Here is an 18783-nt window from a genome sequence, read left to right as displayed (position 1 = left end):
TCTATATGCTTTTTGAGTGCTTGTGGTCAAGATGTAACAGGGTAATATGCTGAGAGCTTAAAATCGCAGGATGCACCAAATCAACCATGTTATTTATTTTCTGCCGCCTATAAAGGAATGGGCTTCATCCTTGGGGGAAGAGGACAGTAGTACTACATTTTTTTTTAAGTTGACTTTTATGTTTTCTTTTTGCCTCAGAATAGGTAAGCAGGTATTTTCTGATTTCAGGGTATGGAGACTGACACAATGAGTCATTTAGCCCTTCTCTGTACTGTTTTACTCAACTGTTATAGGAAGCAATCAAGGGAGAACTATCAGATCTTTTACACAGTAAGGTCAAGCAGGTAGTGCCAGTGAGAAGATAATTCTCAATAAAGAAAAGGAGAGAGGCAAATAAATCATGTCTCAGGTTTGGGGGAGGAAGAAAATGGAAAGTCATTTGGGTATTATGCCTTAACACAAGACATTGTGGAGAGTGCTCAAAACTGGCCACTAAGTGGTAGTTAGTTGTTCCCTGGAAACTTTGACAGAGATCTGAAGAGGGAGAGCTGAGAAGACTCAGCTCTAAGGAGCAGTGCTTGATCAGCCTATTGCCCAGAATGAACTATGACATGGAGAATGGCCACCATATGCTAAGGCTCAAGGTGATCTGCCATTTTCCTGAGACCAAATAAAGCAAAGAAGAAAGAAGCCAATGTGGCTGCTATTGCCCTTCTTGCCACCAGTGGCAAATAAAGTCTTGGAGTCCAGATTAGATTTGATCTCAGAAAATTAAGAAATAGAATTTTTTTTGCATCTTGTGTGTCACTGAGCACTTTTTTGGTCCCTATTATTAACATATCTGAGTGCATAATTTAATTTTTCTTAACAAAGAAACACCTTGAGGACAGCCATTGAATCTTAATCACCTCTGTGACTTCAGCAGCTCACATTATGCTACACACAGAATAGGTTATCACCAGTTATGGGCTGACTGAACAAATGACATAAGGGTGAGGAATTCAGAGAGGTGATCTCACTGTCTGCCAGTGACCTTATCAACATTTATTCAGTAAATGTGTAACTCTCAGACCCACTTTTCACAGCCCTATACTTATGCTTCAAATTGATTGTGATTTAGATTTTCCTAAGTGAGGGAATAACACACACTTTATTCTAATGATAATTTCCTTTACTTTCTCTGACACAAAGGTTACTGTCAACTTAGAGGAAATGGCATGGCCTTATTGAGAATGTTAACACCATAAACAATATGCTGGGGAGGACTGTGTTCCTTTCCAGAAGCACCAACATCCTACAAGCAAGGGATGCTTGTGAAGTGCCCACATTAGTCTCCATGTAAGTTTGAAGCATGTGATCCCTGCACCATGTAATAAAGGGTATATTTCCTTTTGATTTAAACATATTTTCATCTCCTAATATTACTTGTCAGTATGGCAGGGGTTTTTAAGTTCGTTTTTTCCACACATGTAGGTCATCAGCATTTTACTACTGAATGTCCTAGGAAAGATGTACATCATCCATTAATCATGAAACCTCTGATTATCATCTCTTGGTAGAGATTACATATTCGTATGCTAAATGATTTTCAAAATTTGAAGCACTGTCTTTGTCAAGATGAAGTTGTAAGTGGAAAATAAAATGACAGCAACAACAAAAACTGGGCTGCCTTTAGAGGTGTGGCATTCAAAGTCAGTTGAGTAGCATTTAAGAACTAATGGTGTCTCTTGTGAACCAGTTGACTAGTGGCCAATGATCCATTTCTTTATTTTTGACACGGATATGATGATGGATTGTGCTTACCTTACTGGGTATTATGAAGTTAAAATGAAATAATATGTGTGCAAGCACTTATTATTACTTGTCATTACTATTTAAAAAATCTATGGGATTATCTTTTATTTCTTACTGGAAATATGTTGACCTGACTAATTTGTGGTATGTGTGTGTATGGGAGAGAGGGAAGTAAAGGTATGGTCAATTCTGAAAGATATCTTTCTTACAGTTTTCAGAGATTGGTTAGGTGTAGCACAAAATAGCAATGTACCTGCAATTTTATAACTATTTTTAAAGCATATAGCAACAATATTGCATTTATGTTTACATACTGCCCCAACGGCCTCCTACCAGGACAAAACAAGTGAGCTGCTTTCAATTAGAGATAGTAGTTCAGTGCTCCATGTTTACACATGATTATTTATGTATGAGTGTGTGTGTGGGGGGTGGTTCCTGCTCTTTGCAAATGGGTATTAGAAATAAGCAGCTTGATTTTACATTAGATTTAGCTGCCTAAAAATTCAAGCCTAATAAAAATACCATGCCTATTAAATGACAGCATTGGAGATGATTTTCTTAGTTAATTTTCTATTACTCATAATGTATGGATATTCCTAATGATTCCATTAGAGTTTAAATAACAGAATTCAGCACAAATGTATTTTTACTAAGCAGAAGAAACATAATTTCTCTGGAACTGCAGCTGCTGTAGTTGAAGATGAGGCTCTTACTATCCCTTAGGGGGATTACTGTCTCTGCCAGCTGACTTCGTTTTTATACAGCCAGCGATTTATTAGATTGCTTTGCTCTTAAGTGTGATAATAGGCCTTATGCTTAGCAAGGTTTAGAGACTTCCAGTGCATTAATATTTTATGACAATGACAGGCAAGACACATTTTGTTTACCTAACAAGACAAGCCGAGCCAGAGTTGATGTGTATTGGATATCAGCACTTTCAACCTGGGGGAACCCTGCCAATTATATATTTAGGGCTTTGCAATAGCTCTTCTAATTGTAATCTAATCAGTTCCTTATTTGGTATGCCGCTATCATATGTAAAGAGATCGAGTCTGGACTCCATGGGAAGTAACCTTGCTAGTAGGTGACTAATATTAACCATGTAATGACCATGGATTTGCTAGTGACTCCTTCCAGTAACAGATTGTGTTCCACTTGGAAAGCATTCAGCCATGGGCCAAGCTTTGGTAGATGCACATGTATTATAGTTTTGTTCGGAAGGTCCCCTCAGTTGATTTGAGTCAGGTGTCAGGGAAAGTTGTGTCGTGTTGCTCTTGATTTCTGGATTGTATTTTCATTTTACTGTTAATACACTTGTTATTGTATTGTCTTGTTGTTTTCCAAGCTATTTAAAATAATGCGTTTCCTGGGCCTCCTACGGAATGGAAGTACAATTAAAACAGCACTAGATGAGAGACCAAGTGAATTACCACAGTGCCATTTTAATTTTGTTTCTTTTCCTCATAAAGTTACCAGTCACATCAGTTTCATTATTGGATAAAAATCATAAATTTCAGTGAATAGTAAATGTTGGACTCTTGATTCTCTCTAGTTTCAAATTTTCTTAGTAAACCTATCCCATTCATATATTTTTGAGCATAAAACTACATATGCAATATTTATTTGATGTCCTTAACAGCTGCAAATATTCCAACCAAAATATTAGGTACTTATTATTTGCAACATTAAGCTGCATTTTATACAATAAACCTTTAGATCCTACATATAACTATAATTTAAATATGCAACAGAATTTGAAATTTCTCAAGTTGTCCATATCACCTCTGAATGTAACTCCAGCCGTCACCTACTCCAAGGAAACAGGGACCATGTTTAGAAAGGGGCCAGAAAGCTTCCAGCAAATTGGTTACAGTATAGTTTGTGGGAGATGTGAGGGGGGGAGAACAGATGCAGTCTTGGAGTGTGAGGAGTGGGCACTTGAAAGGGAAAGAAGCCTAACTATGTTGAGAAGTGAGTCAGTACATGTGCAAAACCAGAGGACAACATACACATGTAGATTTGGAAGAATTGCTAGTACCCACAGTGTTCCAATGAGGCATAAACACAAACCACGTCATGCCCTACAGGGTCTCTCTGTGTGTTCATTACTTTTAATACCATTCTGTGCAAGCCTCAGAGGAACACAGCCAACTCCCACATCTCAGGGTTAGCGTAATCTTGCTGCAGCTGGCACTTTGCCTGTGCTTGACTAAGTCTGCTGATGTTTCTGAGAGAGGCAAAGAAATGGAAAACATTTGGTTTGAGTTTACAGATTGCCTTCTTTTCTAAAGTGGGGGTGGGATAGTTGAGGTGGGTGGGAATGAATGCTGTCACCTGGGTTAAAGTCTTGAAAATTGCAAATACGCAATAAAATAAAATTAATCCTTTGTGCTCATCCTTAGGATCTTTGTTATTGTTGTTGTTTGTTGTTGTTGTTGTTGTTGTTGTTGTTGTTTGGGGGTGGTGGTGGGGATTTCATGTGAAATCGCTGACCATTCCCAAGAATGCCTGGCCACCAGGGTGTTAAATTTGTGACTCTTCTTTTGGTGCTCTGCCCCTTTCTCTGCAATTGCCTAGGGAGTGTTTATTTAAATGCTAGTTAATTACATTTTAGTGAGGACCAATGCAATCAGATTTATCTTAGTCTCTTCATCTTCTATTCCTAATTTAGCTTTTAAGGAGTACTTTCTGATTGCAAGCCCCACGGAAGAAAAATCAGAGGCTATGAGAGGAAGGGATAGAGATTGTGTTAAGCTTCATCAACCAGGAAATAAAGCGAGAATAAATTTTCAAAGTGCTAGGAAAGAGTAGAGACACATGGGCACACACTCTGTGCTCAGGCATGGTGGTTTAATTACGTTCTCCATTTTATTAATGTGTTCAAGTAATATTTTTTTCTTTGCCTCCCTCCCCCTTCCCAGAGCAGTATGGTACTCAAACTTGAGGGAAGCTCAAAATACCACGCTGCTGGAAAAGTGCTGATTCTAGCTTTCTTCAGGGAATTTAGAGACCCAAAGACTTGGAGCAAATCATATGGCTGGTGATTGGCTTTGTCTCTGTTTTTATAAGTGATTAAAAAGAAAACCACTTCAATAATCCTCAGACCTCTGCTCTCTGCTGGGACCTCTTCCAACTAGGCCTGCCTGGTGGAACCCCTGGGAGGAGGAAAGCGCACAGACTCTGGGCCAGAAAAATTAGAAAAAGCAACAAAGACATTGGAACTGAAAAAGTTCATTGTAGGCTAGAATTCAAGGGCATGATTTTTTTTTTTTTCTGCTTTGAGCCTCATACTCTACTGCAATTTGTTTTTGACATCACCTGAGTGACATCTCAGGAGCTTCACTAAAACCTCGATTATTTTGTATATGTTTGCTTTGAACCCATAGATAGTTTGGTTCTGAGTTGCCACTAGAAAATGCAATAATAAGAGTCACAGTGAGATAATTTAAGTAGCATGAGTTTCAAGAGCAATAATATTGTTGGGTGAACACTCTGAAATGAAGGGATCTCAGAACAGATTTCCCAAACGGTTCAGTCTCTTAGTCCTTACACAAAAACCATTATCTATATCCATTTAGTATTCTTCATATTGACTTGTGTTGTTTTTATTTAAAATACCCAAACGTGCCTTTTTTAAAAAAAATCTTAATCCATTGCCTGGCCAGTGAGGAAGACATTTGTTCCGGGGTCTGAATTCTGAATATTTGGCTTAAAATCCTAATTCTACCATATATGTGCTCTAAAATCTTGGGACTATTGACCTTTCTGAATGCTCTTTCCTTATCTGTAAAATGAAGATAATAAGGAACCTGTCCTCTGGGGTAGCTTGGAGCAGTAGAGGAAATAATCTATGTCAAATATTTTATACCTTATCTGCCACAGAGAGAACACTTCCTAAAAAACAACTATATTACCTTTAGGATGGGAAATGTGCCTTATGTTCTTCTGTTTTCCCATATTGTCTAGTTTTTTTTTTTTTTTAAAACAGAGGACTATAAAAAGGATGGTAGTTGTGGAAAATAGTGATTTATAGTCATTTTATGTAACTTCACCTTACAGGCAGGTCATAACATTACTCTTTATTTTTTTTAATGAAGTAGTATTGGGAGAATATTTCTTTTAGAATATTGTAGTGTGTTTTCTTTTCTGCAAATCACTGAAATACCAGACAACTGTCCATTGTGAAATCATAGTAGGTTTAGCGTGCTTAAGAGCTTGAATATTTTTTGTGTGTTTATGGTTGTGTAAATGCAAAGAAAGAGGAAATAAGGCTGCATAAAGTCACATCTGTATTTAGGCTTGCATTCATTTAATACTCATGTTTCATATCACTTTAAAAATACATTGTATTGCCATTTTTGTTTCACCCAGAAGTATCTTGATGAAAAGAAAATCCAGGAGGAATTATATGAATTCTGCACGTAAGACTTGCTATTTTGTTTTATACTATTAGCTATTTAATACTCTTAAGTATTTGTACAATGGTCAAAACATTAGAAATAATTAGCTTAAATGTGTTTAAACTTCAACAGAAAACACTTGTGCTCTAAAGGATCTAAATATTTAATGAGATTTTTGAAAACCACAATTACGGCTTTTTATAGAAAAGGAACTTTACCTCTGAGACCTGGAAAAGACTGTTTATTATATAAAGAAAGAGACTTTTATATTTTTAACATATAATTTAATAAGAATTGTACCATTCCAATCTTAAAATCTACAGCTTGAGAAGAAAAACAAAAAAGGCATGTCAGAAAAATATTTTAGGAGGGTAGCACCTATTTATTTTTTAGGAAAATGTCCAAAGTATACAGAGTCAGAAATCTTACTCAGACTGTTTTAGTTTATTGAATTTTCTGTGCCTTGAAAATCATAGCACAATTCTCTGGAGACACCTATAAGGATGTATTACATCATAAAGTACACCAAGGATAGTAACCCGTGTTATTAAACTGTCAACATACATTATACTACAATTTGTCCTCAATCCAATGCAACTAAAAGCCACATTGTTGGCAGGAAGTTTAAAACATAAGACTATTCTCTAATCATCTAAAGCCTAAGGTACTTTGGGAAAAAAAATACTGTAATAATCGCTCCACTACTCCATAGCAGCATGTGTGAATTTCATTGGTTTTGTACAGCAAATGTTCGGCTATTACAAGAAAGGATTCAGAAGGATTACCACTTAAAGGCTTTTACTAGCGATGCTGTAGATGTCTCATTTCACAGTATATTAATAGTGGTTTTGTATAATAGTAGCAGGGAGAAATAAATTGTAGAAGCTAGAATTTAAATCATGTTTAATTTTCACACAAATGTTTAACAGAGGATCGGGCATTGTAACATTGCTGATACCGTCGGAACTTATAATGATAGAATTCTTTTAATTTCTGAAATTAAAGTAATCTACAAAAGTGGACAGACTAAGTGCTGGTCAATATTTCCTAAAATATTTATAAAATGCATAAAGTGTTCATATAAGAGGTAATTTGCCTATGGAGAGAAAGTTTCTGGCTCAAAAATTGTTGAGGGTTCCCCCTCATGGGTGTGATACCATGTACTTTGTCATGACGAATTTCAAATGCTTACTTGCTAGAAGGATTTCAAAGTTAAGGGAAGAGAAGATGAAAATTAGTGGTACAGAATTTTTTATGACAATTTGATCTTGGGAATAAGCAGAAATGACAGGGAAGCTGTGGAACAGAGGACTTATTTTCTTTAACCTGAAGCACATCCAGCCAAGAGACTGTGGATATATTCTGGGTACATGAGATATTTAACATAGAGAGGAATATCAACATTTTTTTTTAAAAAAAGTACAAGCCGTGTTTGTAATGTAATGCTGCCTAATAACATCAGCAAAATTTGTGGCATGTGAAATTCAACTTTTTAAAAAATGTTATTTATTCATGAGAGACAGAGAGAGACGTAGAGACGTAGGCAGAGGGAGAAGCAGGCTTCCTGAGGGGACCTTGATGCAGGACTTGATCCCAGGACCAGGACCAACCACTGAGCTACCCAGCTGCCTCAATTCAACTCTTTTTTAAAAAAAATAATTTTTTTTCACTGCATAATTAAGTTGAGCTGGCTTGAAAATTAGGGGAACCTGCTAGATGGAAGGAGATAGCTTCCCATATGGTTTTTCTACATCCCCTGGAGTCAAGGGTGATCTTGGTAAAATACAAGTCCGAAGAAGTCTCTGTCCTCCCATTGCTGGCTTAGTGCAAAGATGGGAATACCTGAAGTGGTTTATAAGCCCTTGTGTGATCAGCCTTCTGTCAGATAATATAATTTTATTCAATTTGACATCTTTTTATGTCTTGCTTTCTACACCAGCTTTCCACTTCCAGATGCCACTGCGTAAGTCACTCTGACGTATCCTTCCATCTCATATTGAAACCAATTATCTCTGCAGCAATGTCCACAATAGCCAAACTATGGAAACAGCCCAGATGTACATTGACAGATGAATAGATAAAGAAGATGTGGGATATGTATACAATGGAATACTACTCAGCCATCAAAAAACCTGACACCTTGTCAGTTGCAGCAATGTGGACTCAATTAGAGGATATTATGCTAAGAGAGATAAGTCACTCAGAGAAAGACAATTATCATAGGATCTCACTCATATATGGAATTTAAGAAACAAAACAGGATCATGAGGGAAGGGAGGGAAAAATAAAACAAGACAAAATCTGAGAGGGAGACAAACCATAAGACTCTTAATCATAGGAAACAAATCATAGGGTGGCTGGAGGGGAGGAGCCTGGGGGGTTAGAGTCACTGGATGATGGACAATAAGGAGGACATGTGATATGATGAGCACTGGGTGTTATATAAGACTGATGAATCACTGACTTCTGCCTCTGAAACCAATAATACATTACATGTTAATTCATTGAATTTAAATAAAAAAAAATAAAAAGAAACCAACCACCTCCAGGGATTCTTCCCTGGCCCTAGAGTATGATGTGTTTTCATAGCTGCATGCATTTTCTTTCTAGGCCTTTTATTGGCTTGCTTTCTATATTTATGGGAATATTTGTTTATCTGTCCTTTCTGCCAGATGATCCATAAAGTTCCATAAAGGAGGAAACATTATTTTAGAGTTTTTGTGTGTTTTTAAATATCATCTCTGTAGAAACGAGCAGTATGTAGCTCATGGTTGACACTGAATTAAATAGTTTTTGATTAAATGGAATGGTGAATAATTGCAGTAAGTTTAAATGGAAGAATCAGGATGAGAGTCAGCCCTTTTTGTTTTCGCAGCACTGACTAGAAAGGTATTGTTTCACACATATATACCAACATTTCTTTTTAAAATTCGTGATAACCTGGCATCCTGGAAAGATATAATGAAGACAGAGATTGATCTCATGGTATAATTTGAAGATTTTTGATATTCGCCTCTCATGGGAATTCTTTTACAGATGAATGAAACCCCTTCCTCAGAGGAGAACCTTTTGAATGCTTTGCCACCATTATTTCTCAAAGCCAGCATCCAGTAGCCATGATACCACTGGGGAGTCAGCCTACCACTGTGATTTCTGTTCCTAATATAGAGATGTTCATCCTCAGAGGTCTGTAGTCTTCTGTGCAAAGTCCTCTGCCCTATCAGCATTAGAATCTTATGGTTTAATACCACATTGTGGCAATGACAGTACCAAATGTGTTAGAGTCAATATATCACCCATCTACCTGAATTATGTAGATTTGACCTAACAGTTAGAGTCATAGTGAAATGTTTTATGGCAAAAGGATATGCGATGACCAATAGCCCAGTATGTATCTAAAGGATAGAGGATAACAAATATAAACTAGACAGCACATTGTCTAATCTGTGAGAGCAAGTAGAGAGATATAGTCAGGGCAGAAGCTTCAGCATCAGACCTTTGCTGCCACTTTCATAAAGAACCCAGAAAAACGTCCTTGGTTCTGTTGAAGCCGTCCTTCACTATACACAGTTGAACTTTTCATTCTCATGTGTTAAAATGAAAACATAAGCAAAATGTATGTAGATGATCCTTTAGGGTCATCATAGAATAAGTTTCATGTATTAACACATTTGTAGAATAATTTACCTAACCTCTATTACTAAAACCATCAGAATTGCTTTTGGTGTGTGTCTAACATTTATCATTCTGTGTATGCCATAGGTACTTCTCTTCTGGGGTGCTCCATTGACTATAGAATGACAATCTTTTCAAACTCTTCTATGATTTATTATAATTCTACTTTGTGGCTATCTCACAACCGAGAAGAAAGAGACTTCTCAAGTCAGGGGACAGGGACTCATGACTTTCCTGATAATTGAGGTTTCCTAAAAACACAATTTCTGTGGAAGAGATAGCTAGCTGTCTGCCAAAATTCATGCTCTTCTTCCATGGTGAGAATTGTTGAATTACCTCTGGTGGAGAGACAACCCTGAACAAGAAAAGTGTTTGGAATCTGCATCAGTGAAAAATAAACTTAAGTTAAGCCATTGAGATTTGTGTTAAGCTACTGAGATTTTAGGGTTTATCCGTTATAGTAGCTATTGTCACTTCACAAATATAATACCTTACAATAAAAGTAATTGAGCCTGGCTGGAATATGGAAATTTATCACACCAGACTGATATTTTTAGTTGACAGGGCCTAACTGGACAGTCCCTGACTTCCCCAGGCTGATGAGCTCTTTCACAAAGAAAAACACTGACCTACTCTTATATTTCTCTTAACTATATTTCTAATTTTCTAAAATATGTTTTCAGAGTCAAAATTCTTTTTATTTGACATGGAATTTTCATACTTTTTTCTTCCAAGAAATTTTACTGAAAACAGGAACTTCATAATAAGCAAACGTGTATTTTGCTGACTCATCTAGAGCCTTGTAACATCTCAAAATCTGTGATTCTGTAATTAAAGATATAAGACAGAGGAATGAAAAAGACGATGAGAATCCATGGGGCAATCATGTCCTAAAATATTCAAAGTGAGTAACATTGCATGATCCACGAACAGCCAGGGTCTGTAGCTCTTCCGCACAATGTTGTTTTTTTTCCATCTGGTGGCTATGACTGCCAGATAATCCAATTAACATAGGATGGTGGACTCATGGTCCAAAAGGAAATAAGTTACTCATTAAATTTCAGCTGCTGCCACAGTTTTTTAATTCAAATGATTTTTTTTGTGTGTTAACACTCTTGTTTCCTTCACACATCTTTCAGTGTAGGTTAGAAAAGAATATTTATAGACTGTGATTTTTAAAACCTGTATTACCAACTCTTATATATAACCCACTGTGCTTCATTATTGGACACAATATTAGATGCCATATCTTCATTCCTACATTTGCAACTATATATCAATGAATTTTGGACATTCATTGGTTTCACAGAACTTTATAATATGCACACTATTTTTTTTCTTTTTAAGAGGTTTATTTATTTTCAGAAAGAGAGAGCACACACAAGTGGGAGGGGCAGAGATAGAGGAAGCATCCCAAGCAGACTTTTCACTGAGTACAGAGCCTGACATGGGGATGGATCTCACAGCTCTGGGATAACGACCTGAGACAAAACTAAAAATCAAATGCTTAACTGATTGAACCATTCAGGTGCCCCCTCCTCCCCTTTTTTGTGCTCTTTAATGCAATAAATACTCTCTCTTGTCCCTATACAGGTGAATATATTTATTTCCCTTTTCATATATATATATATATATATATATATATATATACATACACACACATATATATTTTAAAAATTTTATTATTTATTCATGAGAGACACACAAAGAGAGGCAGAGACACAGGAAGAGGGGGAAGCTGGCTCCATGCAGGAAGCACAATGTGGGACTCCATCCCAGGACCCCGGGATCATGCCCTGAGCCAAAGGCTCAACCGCTGAGCCACCCAGGTGTCCCCCCTTTGCATATTTATACACACATTGGAGGACACTGAAATTTCATGCTCCACGACCTAAGAATGTAGATCAGGACCAGATTTATCTACCAGGAGTATGTCTGAAGTAGCATCTTGAGATGTGCATTTGAAGGAAAGAGAAGTGAGTTGCTATGTAGATGGCATAACACAATAGTTGGCTTTCCCTTAGTGTATGGTGATTTAAGTAAGTCACAGTAACCACTAGTAAGTTAGATTTTATTCATTAAACTGTTTCAAATGAAAGAGTTATACTGGATATGCATCCTGGTGTTTGCTATAAGCTGGTATTAGTCATTTTTTAAGAATTCTTTTGTTTTTGTCAAGACTTTTTTTTTTCCTTTTTTATGAAATCGATACATTTCAGCATGAGTTCATTGTCATAACTGCCCTCCAGGCCATTGGCTAAGAATTAGTGAAATATATAAATTCACTATTTGATCTGCATGATTATCTTATCTGCATGATACCAAAAGGCTTGCTTGACAAATGCTTCTAGCACCTTGATGGACTGGCTGCAGTGTATTTTCAGATAGGGCAGACATAGCCAAAGATTAACAATAACTAGAGATTTGTTGATTTTTCAGCTTGTAACAATTTTTTAAAAATAATTTTTTGTTTATTTTTATTTTAGAGAGCAAGCATGAGTAGGGAGGGGCAGAGGGAATCTCAAGCAGATTCTGTGCTGAGCAGGAAGCTCAATCTCATGACCATGAGATCATGACCTGAGCCAAAGCCAAGAGTTGATCTGTTAATCAACTGAGTCACCAAGGCATCCCTTAGCTTGTAACATCTTATTTTATTTTTTGAAAGAAATAAAATATGGTTTATGGCCTTTATATTGTAATACATTATATATTTTTTTCATAGATTCCCAAATAGTTTTAGCCATCCCGTGTTATGGTCTAACACTCATGTGTGCCTTTTTGAGAATACATTCTAAAGGTTTTAAGAGTTGTAAAGCAGTATCATGTCCTCCTTTCTGAAGTAAAATTGAAAAGTTGTCATTTCATTTTTGTTTTCAAAGACATACAAAGTCAATATAAGTTTGTTGATTTTCTTTTTTTTTTTTAAGATTTTATTTCTTCATGAGAGACACACAGAGAGAGGCAGAGACACAGGCAGAGGGAGAAGCAGCTCCCTGCGGGGACCCTGATGCGGGACTCTATCCCAGGACCCTGGGATTGCGGACCTGAGCTGAAGGCAGATGCTCAACTGCTGAGCCACCCAGATGCCCAAGTTTGTTGATTTTCTTATCCCTTTCATTTTTGTTCTCATAGAAACATCTCATCTAAATAATTCTAAAGTTAGAGAATATGTAAGTCAGAAAAAATAATATGAAATTTGACTCCGTTGTGGCTCAGGACTTGGACTCTTGTCAGAGTTGGATTCTGTTCTCTTTCTTGACAGTCTTCACAGCTGGCATCAGAGACTGCTGCCAATCTAATTGTTTTTGCCACTTGTCATGAACATGTTGCTTCTTTTCTCAGGGAGCTATACGTGTTACCTGTTGGTGTGAGGATTAGATTTTAAGCAGCTCATTTTTATACGGAAAAGGAGCTAATCAGTCATGCCATTGTGTACTGTTAACTTAATCTCCTGCTGTCCTTAGAAGGGAATAAAAGTGTTCTCATCTGTTAATTATTCACATCACACTATTAAAACATTTTGTGACCAATATCTCTTTGCAGTACTATTTGGACTTTGCAAATATGCTGTGTAACTATTTCTCAGTGGGCTTCTCAGTGGGGGGGTGAAGCTGATTTGAGTGGAGTCATTAGAAAGTAGATTTCATTTTATTTTCTTTGTCTCAGATTATGAGGGTTGTATTCAGTGTACAATTTGTGAGGAACTGGTGTTAGTATATTCCCTTACAATTATATCTTCCTTGTCAAGGCTTGACGTTTAGGAGATAGGGAAAGTTTTGGTATGAGTTCATCTCTATGCCTGCATCCATTTACTAAGAATTAGTGAAACATATCAATTTATTATTTTATTTCACTTTTGCTGTTATATATGCTTCCAGAGTATTTGCACAAACTATTTAAGAAGTATACAGAAAAAGTAAGCAAAAAGTTTCTAACCAATGCATTTAAATGCAAAATGGAAGTCTTTGATTTGGGATGTTCAGTTTGAGATGCATAGCACACAGGGAAAAACAATGTTTATTTGTAACTCTGGGTAAAAGTCGGGACTAGAAACCCATGTTGGAGACTGGCCAATAGCCTAAAACTCAAACCATGATTCTGACTAATGTTTATATCATGTTCATAGGTACAGGGCCTACCTTTGCCTCCATTCCCCAACAGATTATTCTAGGCATTAAAAATAAGAAACTAAGTTCAACGGAATATTAGATTTTAAGTGATAAACCTATTGTGGTAGGTTCTTGCTTTATTTATGGGTAATGGAATGAAATTGAATTTGGGGCTTAACCATAGTTAGTTAGACCATGCAGCTTATCCTTGTTTTGAATGTAGTCGTCATATAGATATGACTTTGTTTAGTTCGTAACGTTCCATTCCGGTTACACTATTTTGGCTATTTAGAAATACATGCTTCCAGAAAGAGAAAATAAATCATGGTCTTTGAAATGTATTTGTTCCTTCTATTCATCATCTTATCATTGTGATATGAAAATCATATGAGTTTTCTTATTTGATGCTCATAAATGCCCTGTGAGTGAACTAGAATATGTATCATTAATCACTTCTGAGGTGTGCAGAAATAGATCTTCAGGAATCTGAAATGACATGACTAACACGATCTAATTTATAAGCAACAAAGTCAGGTCTTGAATTCAGGGATTCTGCACTCAGGATTCATCTCATGACAACAAGGCTTTTTTTTTTTTAATAGAATAGTGACAATAGTAGTCAGGTGGATTGGTTGACAATTAAGTCTTACACTTGTTTGTATGTAAAACATGTATTTTGAAATACTGTCAATCTGTTTCTAAGCTGAGAAAATAAAGCAGAAAAGAATGTCTGACTGGCTCGAGGTCAGTGTAGTGAGAGAGAGGTTGTGGTTGTTGGCACCTTAAACTGTTGATTTTTAGGTCATAGAGAATGATGGAGATAATGTCTTTAAACCTGGAAATATGCTATACATTGTAGTTCACTATAAAATGGCTGTTAGCACAAATTGAAAGGGAAATTTATGTGGAGAAGTTTTCTTTTTGGAAATGCTTATTAATTTTTTACTAAAAGTTAACTCAAATTATAACTATTTCAATTCAATGTACTTTTATATTTTAAATGTTGCAAAGAGGAAAAATACCAGGTGGGTTAGGTCACCAAACATAAACTTTTTAAAACATGTCATGTAATCCAAATTCCCAAAGGACTTTAAATTGGGGTTCATTGGAAAGTATATCAGTTGGTAGTAGAGAAATTAAACAAAGAAATCAATTGTCATTATTAGTGTAGGGCTTATTCTAAATTGATGGTGTATGCTGTTAATGAACCATTGCTACAAAACTAATAGAGTCAAAGAAGTAAATGCTATTCCCAGCACTGTACATATTTTCCTAACATAATCAAGTAGGCTAGTATCCAACCATGAAAGTTGTATTGATTTGGGCAGTTTTTAAAACAGTAAGTACAAAAGGCAGTGTCTTCCAGAGAGGAAAAATGATGTGATTAAGAAGTCATTTCATTTTCAATTTTCAAAAAATGTATCTCAGACTGTAGAAAGCGTGGAAAATATATCTTAACATAATTGTGTGGTTCAGAAAAGCAGTCAAGGAAAAACTTTGTGTACAGGTAGCAAAATAAATATCACAATTATTTGTTGTGTAGAATGTATTGATCAAAACTTCATTGGGATTTTGAAACTTGCAATGACTATCCTCTAATTTTGGTAAATTGTATTCATTTGTCACTAAAATGATTTTCAATATTTAATTATAAATGAAGATCATTCATGTCTGAAAAGAAGACTCACTTTGAACCTATGATATATATTGCAAGGAATTTTTTTCAGGATAATGTTTGAGTATAAGTAGTACCTGTAGCTTCCTAATTTAATCAATAATGTTCTGAACTACATCTTTTCTCTGTGTTACTAGGTAAAGCAGAGAGAACATTGTCTTCTCTCAAGTATGTATGTCTTTGGTGTTGGTGTTGGTGGTGGTGGTTGTGGAGGCAGTTGTGGGTTTTGGATGTAGAGAAGCTTGCATAAATTAGGTAACCAAATATACCTTTAAGTGCTTCTTGTGAAGTCAATCCAAAACATCATCTTTTTCTCCCCCAAAATCCTTTAGCCAGATATACTGCAAGCTATTTTCACACCATTTTATTAAGACAAAGGGAGTAACCATAAATGTTTTTTCAAAAAGGATTAAAATTTGAGAAGTTAATACTGAATCTAAAACTAAATTTTTGACCAGAAAAAAATGGTATTAATTAAAAAAAATGCATCCAGTGATTCTTGATCTTATCAGGGACAACATTTTATTTAAAAAAAGGAAGTGGGGCAGCCCAGGTGGCTCAGCAGTTCAGCGCCGCCTTTGGCCCAGGGCCTGATCCTGGAGACTCGGGATTGAGTCCCACGTTGGGCTCCCTGCATGGAGCCTGCTTCTCCCTCTGCCTGTGTCTCTGCCTCTCTATCTATCTCTGTCTCTCATGAATAAATAAATAAAATCTTAAAAAAAGGAAGTGCTTCTTTATTATCCAACAATGAAAAGCACAAATAATATAACCTACCTATATATACCTAATTAAAATATTGATGAAACATCTTAATTCTAATATAAAGGAGGAATATTGGAAAGTGACTTACAGTCAAATATGTCTGTTTGTATTTGCTTATGTCACTCTATAGTAGATCTGTTTTTGTAGTCAGATGCTCAGACCAGTGTGTAGGATCACTGTGAGTATCACAACGCTGAATTTGAGCACCTGTGATGACATCAGTGCCAGAACATGCTTTTCTGAATCAATGGACCATTTCTGGTAAATTTTCAGACAAAACAAAATACAATCTTCTTTCACTTTAGATGGTAGCTTTAGTTTTGGAAAAATCAATGCATATTAAAATTCCTCAGAAATAGGGGCACCTGAGTGTCAGTTGGTTAAGGGTCTGCCTTCGGCTTAGGTCATGGAATCGAGCCCTGTGTCATGCTCCCTGCTCAGCGAGGAGTCTGCTTCTCTCTCTCCCTCTCCTCTGTGTGCTCTCTCTCTCTCAAGTAAATTTAAAAAACTTAAAAAAAAAAAACCCTACAGAAATACTTTGTATTGACAAGCTAATACCCAGGGTCAGAAAATTACAAACAACATTATCACCTATGTGGCTGTCTACAGGACCTTTCAAATTCATGTGGGAATGTGAGACAAGAAGTATTGTGCAGTATTCGCTGCAGCATTACAGGATGTCAAGCATCCCTGATGCCTGGCTTCCAAAAAATTCTGATACCATCCACTCTCCTAGAGCAAACCAAAAGTGTCTTTGCATATTTTCCCAATTTGAGGGGCCTGCTTTGTTTTGTTTTGTTTAAATTAATTGTAGATTCTGATCTGCCTTGTATTATTAGTTATTAAGATGTCATTGTTGCTGGAGGCTTTGCAGTATTTTGGTCCAAATTTTACATGTAAGGAAAATTAAGGCCAGAGGAAATAATTATACATTTTCAAAATATTAAAATGGAACATTTAGCAAAATAATACCAAAGCACCAACTACATATCTACTGGAACAGTTATTTGGCCAAGTAAGTGAAGAATTATAAAGAAACAAATCAGGCAACACAACACCCCAGCAATAATTTTCACTTCCAAACATGTGTTTTGGCATTGTGTGTTGGCCTAGCAATAAGCCCAAAACAGCCCTGGGCTGGATCCATTCCCAGCTCTGTCACGGATTAGTTATGGTGCTTGGATAAGTCACTTACCCCCTCTCTGTGCACTTTTGTCATCTATAAAATAGAATAATGCTCATTCCATCTACCTCATTATTAGGACACAATAATACCACATGTGAAAATAGGATATTTGGCACTGATAGGAATGCATCTTGTTAGGCTTCTGTTTGGTGTGAGATCCTTTTTTTTATCTTTATTGCCATTTTATCTTTATTGCAATGTGTATTGCAGGCTTTAGACCATTGGAAGAAATGAACATTAAGGATGTTTGAATTTACATTATGAATTCACCTACCTACAGGTTAGTGAGTGGTTAACCTGAGAATTTTATTCTATATGCGGTAGATCCTTATGTGTCAATATCTGTAAGTATGCTGGACGCACAATGCTTTTAGCTCATTGGTTTGCAAAATACAATTTGGGTGCTCTTCTGGGTTCCTGTCCATCTTTCACGTGTCTATAAGATTGAGCTTCTCTTATAGTGGTATGAAGACCTGATTTACTTTGTCATTCATTTTCTGTGAGTACAGAAGCATTTTCTAGAGACCACATGACATCAAAGAGGATTGGATGGTGACGCAGATAAGAGGATCTAGCTATCTTTTACTAAGCATCAGGAGTTGAAAAATGTAAAACAATATCATTCTTGTCACTAAATATATACACATATAAAAAATATTTTACTTTTAATTTCTAATACGGTAAATGTCAGGAAATACAAGCCACATGAAGATTTTTTTTTAGATCTTCAATCATTTTTAAGAGGGGATGTATTCCCGAGATTAAAAAGTTTGAGAAGTAGGGTGCCTCCTGGCTCAGTTGGTAGAGCATGTGACTCTTGACATTGGGGTTTGTGAGTTCAAGCTCCACACTGAGCATAGAGATTACTTAAAAATAAAATCTTTTAAAAAATGAAATACAAAAAGAAATTAAAAAGTTTGAGAACCTCTGATTTAAATGATACTCAGATTCTCTCTTCATTAAAGAACTGTCAGACTTGGTTTTTCTGTATTTTTTTTTTGCTGGCTCTAAGGCATCATTGTCAGTCTTTCTTCCACCTTCTCTCTAGGTTCCTTATGAATCATTTTGATCTGTGTTGGAAGAGTTGCTCCTTCATAACAGAAATGTTACAGTGAATACAAAAATAGTTCAGCTCCTCTATCTATCTAAACCCTATTTTCTCAGGTGATGAAGTGCATTCCT

General features: G+C 36.2%; 1 long non-coding RNA gene across 1 annotated transcript in view; it reads left to right on the top strand.

The window, feature by feature from the left end:
• The window catches only part of LOC140641264 (uncharacterized), a 322998-nt gene extending 309643 nt beyond the window's left edge, over window positions 1-13355 (top strand). The window contains exon 9 of the long non-coding RNA XR_012037805.1: window positions 12797-13355. This is a non-coding gene — a long non-coding RNA (uncharacterized lncRNA). The remainder of the gene's footprint in view (window positions 1-12796) is intronic.
• Window positions 13356-18783: the final 5428 nt, after the last annotated feature.

The sequence above is a fragment of the Canis lupus genome, chromosome 10, assembly GCF_048164855.1.
Source record: "Canis lupus baileyi chromosome 10, mCanLup2.hap1, whole genome shotgun sequence".
Lineage (NCBI taxonomy): Eukaryota > Metazoa > Chordata > Mammalia > Carnivora > Canidae > Canis > Canis lupus.
Note: the sequence above shows the minus strand (reverse complement) of the source record. Positions and strands in the feature narration are given on the sequence as shown.